The sequence below is a fragment of the Triticum aestivum genome, chromosome 4B (assembly GCF_018294505.1).
Source record: "Triticum aestivum cultivar Chinese Spring chromosome 4B, IWGSC CS RefSeq v2.1, whole genome shotgun sequence".
Taxonomy (NCBI): Eukaryota; Viridiplantae; Streptophyta; class Magnoliopsida; order Poales; family Poaceae; genus Triticum; species Triticum aestivum.
The window spans coordinates 170,910,302-170,918,501 of NC_057804.1; positions in this window are offsets into that span (position 1 = coordinate 170,910,302).

Here is an 8,200-nt window from a genome sequence, read left to right on the forward strand (position 1 = left end):
ATTATCCTTGGGTCCATGACCAAAACTCGTCTTTGAAGCACAAGTACCAACAAGAATGGTTAATGTGAAAGACTAGATCAATTTATGCATAATGGGGGGAGGGAGAGTTCATTGAGAGAACACCACTCCCCCTATGTCCATGCCTACAACTAAACTAGACAACAAGTTGAGTGAGGAGGGGTGTGCACGGGCTCAAGTCACATTGCTTGAATCAATGATATTTAGCTCATGCCTTAACTCGCGAAATCTTGCTTCATCCAAGGGCTTCGTGAAAATATCTGCAAGGTTATCATGAGTGTTGACATACTTGAGCTCGATCTCCCCTCGCCTAATATGATCCCGGATGAAGTGATACCGAATCTCAATATGCTTCATCTTGAAATGTTGCACCGGGTTGAGAGAGATCTTGATGGCACTTTCATTATCACACCAAAGAGGCACTTTGTCACAAATGACACCGTATTCCTTTAAAGTTTGCCTCATCCATAGGAGTTGTGCACAACAACTACCGGCCGCCACATATTCCGCTTCGGTGGACGAGAGAGACACACAACTTTGCTTCTTGGAAGACCAACTCACCAAAGAGCAACCAAGAAATTGGCACCCTCCGTAAGTGGACTTCCTATCCACTTTGTCTCCCGCCCAATCGGAGTCCGTAAATCCTTCAAGCTTGAAGTTTGCTCCTCTTGGGTACCATAGGCCAAAGTTTGGGGTATGAGCCAAATATCGAAAGATTCACTTGACCGCCACATAATGGATTTCCTTCGGTGCGGCTTGAAACCGTGCACACATTCCCACACTCAACATGATATCCGGTCTAGATGCACAAAGGTAAAGCAAGGATCCAATCATAGAGCGATATACCTTTTGATCCATCGCTTTACCATTGGGATCAATGTCAAGTTGGCACTTGGTAGGCATTGGAGTAGAAGCCGGCTTGACATCACTTAGCTTGAATCTCTTAAGCATGTCTTGAGTGTATTTGGCTTGGTTGATGAAGGTACCTTCTCTTCTTTGTTTGATATCAAAACCAAGGAAGAACTTCAACTCTCCCATCGAAGACATCTTGAACTTAGTGGTCATGAGGGCGGCAAATTCCTCATTGAAAGCTTTGTTAGGGGAACCAAAGATAATGTCATCAACATATAGTTGGCACACAAACAAATCCCCTTTAACCTTCTTAGTAAAAAGAGTGGGATCAATTTGCCCAACTTCAAATCCACGATCTTGTAACAACTCGGTAAGGTGGTCATACCATGCACGTGGGGCTTGTTTAAGGCCATAGAGTGCCGTATCGAGTTGATACACATGATCCGGGAAGTAAGGATCCTCGAACCCGGGGGGTTGCTTGACATAAACCAACTCATTAATAGGACCATTAAGAAAAGCACTTTTCACATCCATTTGTTGTAACTTAAAGTTGTGATGGGAAGCATAAGCAATCAACAAACGAATGGATTCAAGGGGAGCAACGGGAGCAAAGGTTTCACCGTATTCGATGCCCTCCACTTGGGAGTAGCCTTGTACTACCAATCTTGCCTTGTTGCGAATGATGTTCCCATGAGCGTCTTGCTTGTTCTTGAAAATCCACTTGGTTCCAATGACGTTATGGTTCATCGACGGCCGTGGCACCAATCTCCACACCTTGTTGTACTCGAAGTTGTTGAGTTCTTCATGCATGGCATTGAGCCAATCCGAATCTTCGAGCGCCTCATAGACCTTTTGAGGTTCAACACAAGAGACAAATGCGTGATGTTCACAATAGTTTGCTAATTGTCTACGAGTGCTTACCCCCTTTCTTAGGCTCCCAACCATATTCTCCATGAGATGGCCTTTGGTGGTGATATTGGAAGCAATCTTCGCGGCACGACGCTCTAATTCCTCCTCGGATGTGGAAGGAGGAGGATCAACATGATTATCTTGAGTGCCATCTTGAGCTTGTTCGAGATCTTGAGCTTGCTCTTGATCTTGAACTTGCTCGAGGGGGAGAACTTGATCTTGGGCATCATTTGGTGGTTCACCACCATCTTGAGGTTGATCTTGCCCTTGGTCTTGTTCATGAGGGTGAGGGCCTTCACTCTGTTCTTCAGAAGCGTGTGGGTCTTGCGGAGGTGATGGCTCCACTTGAGTGGAGCATTGTCCTTTTCCTTCGGCCACAAGGGGTTCCTCAGTGGGTAGAATATGACCAATACCCATTCTTCTTATGGCTTGGGGAGGAATTTCATCACCTATATCACAAATACCACTTTGCTCCACTTGGGAGCCGTTATTCTCATCAAACTCCATGTTACACGTCTCGTCAATGAGTCCGGTGGACTTGTTGAGGACACGGTAAGCATGAGAGTTTGTAGCATAACCGACAAATATGCCCTCATAAGCTCTAGCCTCAAATTTAGACAAACGAACACCTTTCTTGAGAATGAAACACTTACACCCGAACACCCGGAAGTACTTGAGATTGGGCTTGTTGCCGGTGAGTATTTCATAAGGAGTCTTGTTCAAGCCCTTGCAAAGATAGAGCCGATTTGATGCATGACACGCAGTGTTGATGGCTTCGGCCCAAAAGTTGTATGGAGACTTGAACTCCGCCATCATGGTCCTTGCCGCATCCATCAATGTCCGGTTCTTCCTCTCTGTAACACCATTTTGTTGAGGGGTGTATGGAGCGGAATATTGATGCTTGATCCCCTCATCACTAAGGAACTCATCCAAGGTGTAGTTCTTGAACTCGTGTCGTTGTCACTTCTTATTGTCAAGATCTTTGCATCATGTTGTCGTTGAGCTTCATTTGCAAAGTCGATGACGGTTTGTTGAGTTTCACTCTTCCTCTTGAAGAAATATACCCACGTGTATCTTGAATAATCATCCACAATCACCAAGCAATACTTTCTTCCCCCAAGACTATCAAAGGATGGAGGCCCAAAGAGATCCATGTGAAGGAGCTCCAAGGGTCTGTTCGAGTAGATGATAGTCGTGGGAGGGTGAGCTGTCCCATGAAGCTTTCCTTCAATACAAGCACTGCAAGCACGATCTTTGGTAAAACTAACATTTGTTAGTCCACAGACATGGTCCCCCTTGAGAAGACTTTGCAAATATCTCATATTGACGTGGGCTAAGCGGCGATGCCAAAGCCATCCCACATCAACTTTAGCCATTAGGCATGTCGCGGTCTTAGTGGGTCACTCCGAAAAGTTAATCACATAGAGATCATTCTCGACATGCCCAACAAAGGCTACTTTAAGAGTCTTGCTCCACAAGAGGGCCATGGTATCAATATCAAAGAAGGTGGCAAAGCCCATGAGTGCAAGTTGACGAACGGAAAGTAAGTTGTACGCAAGGGACTCAACAAGCATGACTTTCTCGATCGTTAGATCATGAGAAATGACAACCTTGCCAAGACCCAATACCTTAGAATGTGAGGCATCACCCCACTCGACATTGGTGGGCATAGATGGGATCTTTTGCACGTCCACCACCAAGTCCTTGCTCCCAGTCATATGATTTTTTTCTCCACTATCGAGCAACCATGATCCCCCACCAGAAGCAAACACCTACAAGAGATCAATGCTTGGTTTTAGGTACCCATTTAGTAATGGGTCCTTTGATGTTAGTAACAAGGGTCTTAGGAACCCAAATAGACCAATCAATGTACTCATAAGGAGAACCAACAAATTTAGCATAAACATGTCCATCACTAGCACGGCATAACACATATGACAGGTTAAAGTCGCCGGCTTTGTTGGAGGAGATGGTTTTGTCCTTTTTGACATCAACGCCCTTCACATTTTCCTTCTTCTCCTTAGGAGCACCCTCACCCTCTTTCACAAAAGTTTGCTTGAGAGGAGGAGGTCGTTTGGTCTTGTCGTTCTTCTTCTTATTCTTGGACTTAGGTGCAAACCCAATTCCCTTCTTGGCCACAACTTCCTTTCGATTGCTCAAAAGGTCGTTGAGGTTCTTCTCACCTTGAATGCATGTCACAAGGCCGTTCTCAAGTTGATCCTTAAACTTGGCATTCTCCTACACAAGATGCACATGCTCGCAACACGGGTTAGTAGCATATGCATTATCAATTAATACCATATGAGGGAAGGTGGCATTTTCCTTGGTTAGCTTAACTTGGAGTTGAGCATGAGACTCCTTGAGGTTAGCGTGAGCACCCTTCAAGACCTTGTGGGCCTTGTCAAGTACATAAAACTCCTCCTTGAGTCTACCATGATCAACCCCAAGTTTAGCCTTCTCGGAAGTTAGCACACGAGACACAACAAGAGCATGATCAAGATCTTTCTTTAACTTAGATTGGTCATCGTTGTATGACTCCTCAAGAGTCAAACGATGCCCACGCTCTTCCTCAAGAGCATTAGAGAGATCCAATATCTCATCGGCATAGTCACGACTATGACCTTCCATCTTAGAGATGGTTTCTTCTTGAGCCTCGATCATGTCATTGGCTTCACCAAGTTGTTCCAAGAGAGCAACAAAGTGCTTCTTGGATTTGCCCTTGAGCTTACTCATAAATGACTCAAATTCATTCACTTCCTCATTAGACCCATCATGTTAATCAATGCAACCCTCTAAAGAGGGATTAGTAATGATGGTGGTTTTGATATTGGGGGTTACCTTGTTAGAGGCTTTAGCCATGAGGCATTTGGCGGTGATGTTCTCGTTGGGTGAATCAAAGAGAGACACCCGGGGAGTGGTAGCAATGGCAACGGAGGCCATGGACATTGCTTCTCCATTTTCATCATCATCGTCATCCTCATGGTATTCTTCTTGAACCACCAACCCACGAGTAGGAGTCTTCTTGGTGAGGTTGTTCTTGTTGGGGAAGGACATGGCTTTGTCTTTTCGGATGAACTTGCCACCATTGTCTTCCCGCTTCTCGTAAGGACAATCCGCAATGAAATGTATCACATTGCTACAGTTGAAGCAAGTTCTAACTCGTTGCTTGACCTTGAAGCCACTTGAGTTGTTCTTGTTGAAGCTGGGTCTTGTATTCTTCTTGCTCCAAAATTGTCTTGAAGCAAGATCCATGTGCTCATGATAATCATATTTCGTGTCTTCGGGGTTGCTCTCCTCATCTTCCTCTTCTTCCTATTCTTCCACACTAACCTTGGCCTTCAAGGCAAGGTTGGGCTTCTTTGCCCTTTGAGAACGGAGCACCGCATTGTCGGCGGTCTTGTCCAAGATGCTCATTGCAATGAACTCATCCAACACTTCACTTGAGGTCATGGAGTGGAAGTCCGGTCTTTGATGAATGACGGAGGACATGGCCTTGTTGTAGGGCATCATGGCCTTGAGGAACTTGTGCTTGATCCAATTGTCATCCATGTCCTTGCTCCCATGATCTCGGAGTGAGAGTGCAAGTTTGGTCACTCTTCGAAAGAGCTCACGAGGTTCTTCATCTTCTTTCATTGCAAACTCATTGGCTTCATCTTGCACCACTACATAGTTGGAGCGTTGAATGCTAGCACTTCCTCGATAGAGATACACAATGCATTGCCATGCGTCTTTGGCCATGGCATGAGGTCGAAGATGAGGGAGATCTTCGGGAAGGATTGCATCTTGGATGATGAAGAGAGCACTCTCATTGAATTGATTATCCACCACTTCTCTCGGAGTGAAGTTGCTTCGGTCATGTGGATAGAAACCTTCTTCAATGATTATCAAAAGATTAGTATTCACATGATTTAAATGACGCTTGAAGTGATACACCCAAGAATCAAAATCCTCATTTTTCACAATCTTAGGAGGAGGACCGGCATGATTTAAATGAGTAGAGGGAATCGGTCCTCCATAAATTGGAGTTTCCACATGGGCAAAGATGCCGGTGCCATTTCTACCACTAGTAGAAGGACCCTACTCACTATTAGCTTCCCCCTTGTCAGAGTTAGCATCCGTCACCCTGTTAGCAGGATCACCCACTTTCAACGGCGAGGTAGGTAGTTTAAGTCCTTCTAAGAATTTATTAAACATGCTTTCAACTGTGGTTGTCATGGAGGTTTTCAATGTCTCCAAGGCCACATTGAATTCCTCACGGGACACCGCGGTTTCCCCATTACCCGTAGATGAGATCAGATTCACACCGGAGTGCTCCTCCTCCCCACCGTCTACGGTGTCAACCATACTCTTCGGACGGCAAAGTCCTTAATAAAGAGACGAGGCTCTGATACCAATTGAAAGGATCGATATAGTTGACTAGAGGGGGTGTCGGTGTCAAAACCGGCGGATCTCGGGTAGGGGGTCCCGAACTGTGCGTCTAGGCGGATGGTAACAGGAGACAAGGGACACGATGTTTTACCCAGGTTCGGGCCCTCTTGATGGAGGTAAAACCCTATGTCCTGCTTGATTAATATTGATGATGTGTGTTACAAGAGTAGATCTACCACAAGATCAAGGAGGCTAAACCCTAGAAGCTAGCCTATGGTATGATTGTTGTTCGTCCTACGGACTAAAGCCATCCGGTTTATATAGACACCAGAGAGGGCTAGGGTTACACAGAGTCGGTTACAATGGTAGGAGATCTACATATCCGTATCGCCAAGCTTGCCTTCCACGCCAAGGAAAATCCCATCCGGACACGGGACGAAGTCTTCAATCTTGTATCTTCATAGTCTTGGAGTCCGGCCGATGATGATAGTTCGGCTATCCGGACACCCCCTAGTCCAGGACTCCCTTAGTAGCCCCTGAACCAGGCTTCAATGACGACGAGTCCGTCATGCATATTGTCTTCGGCATTGCAAGGCGGGTTCCTCCTCCGAATAATTTATAGAAGATTGTGAACACCAGGATAGTGTCCGGCTCTGCAAAATAAATTCCACATACCACCGTAGAGAGAATAATATTTACACAAGTTCAATCTGCTGACGTATTTCGTGGCGTGATGTCACACCACTACCAAGCCTTTACTTGAATTGTTTTTATTGTACCACCTCAACGCGTTTAGCGAAGCGGTTTCCTTGGCACGTCTTGTCGAAGCAGAGATCGTGTTCCCCTTATTCCTGGATTCCCATTAATACGGACGTGGGTAACCCAACCGCGCCATTGATTGCGGCACTTGGGGGATAAGCGAGTTTTATCAGGCCGGTGGGGACGCATGTTTGTGTCCACCCATATAAGGGGATAAAGATCCAACCCTTTTACCTGCGCCTTCTTCCTCCTTGGCTTATCCATCTCCGTGAACTCGAGCTCCAGCGCCCAAGTCCGCACATCTCACCTCAACCTTCTCCAACTATGTCCGGAGCGGGAGGCAAGTGGATGGCCTCCTCCGTCACGGAGGGGCACATCCAAAAGCTGCGCAACGCCGGATATTTATCCAGCAACATCTCGCATCGGCTCCCCGGCGAGGGAGAGCTCATCCCCACCCCCAGGCCCCATGAGAGGGTAGTATTTCTTACCCATTTCCTCCGCGGACTGGGCTTCCCACTCCATCCCTTTGTCCGGGGGCTCATGTTCTACTACGGCCTGGATTTCCATGATCTGGCCCCGAATTTCATCCTCAACATCTCGGCATTTATCGTCGTGTGTGAGGCCTTCCTCTGCATCCAGCCCCACTTCGGCTTGTGGCTCAAGACCTTCAGTGTCAAGCCGAAGGTTGTGAAGGGCAGCCAAGCGGAGTGCGGAGGCGCCATGGTGGGCAGGATGTCCAACGTTACTTGGCTTGAGGGCACTTTCGTGGAAACCATTAAGGGGTGACAATCGGGGTGGTTCTACATCACCGAGCCGCATGACCCCGAATGGGCAGCGGCCCCCGAATTCAGATTTGGCATCCCCACACGGCTCACCTCCTGGAAAGAGAGCGGCCGGACATGGGGTGATTCGGAGGAGCTGACCGGACTCCAAGCCTGCATCCAAAAGCTAGTGGACAAGAAACTCAAGCTTGTCAACGTACTCCAGGTCATGCTCATCCGCCGGATCCTCCCGTGCCAACGACGAGGCTTCAACATGTGGGAGTTCGATCCGGCGCAGCACCAGACTTTGAGCAGGCTCTTCGACACTACGTACGAAGATGTCTGGAAGGTGCTGTTCAAGGGCGCCGAGGCTCCCGCATCCGCTACCGAAGATCGCGGATTCAGCTCGCAGCGTCCGGCTGATGAGGTAAGTGATTTTGTCCTTTACGGGACGTTTGTTTTCCATAGTTTGACTCTATGTGGGATCTAAACTCCCTTTCCTTTGACAGGGCTGGCTGAAGAAGGCCGAACAG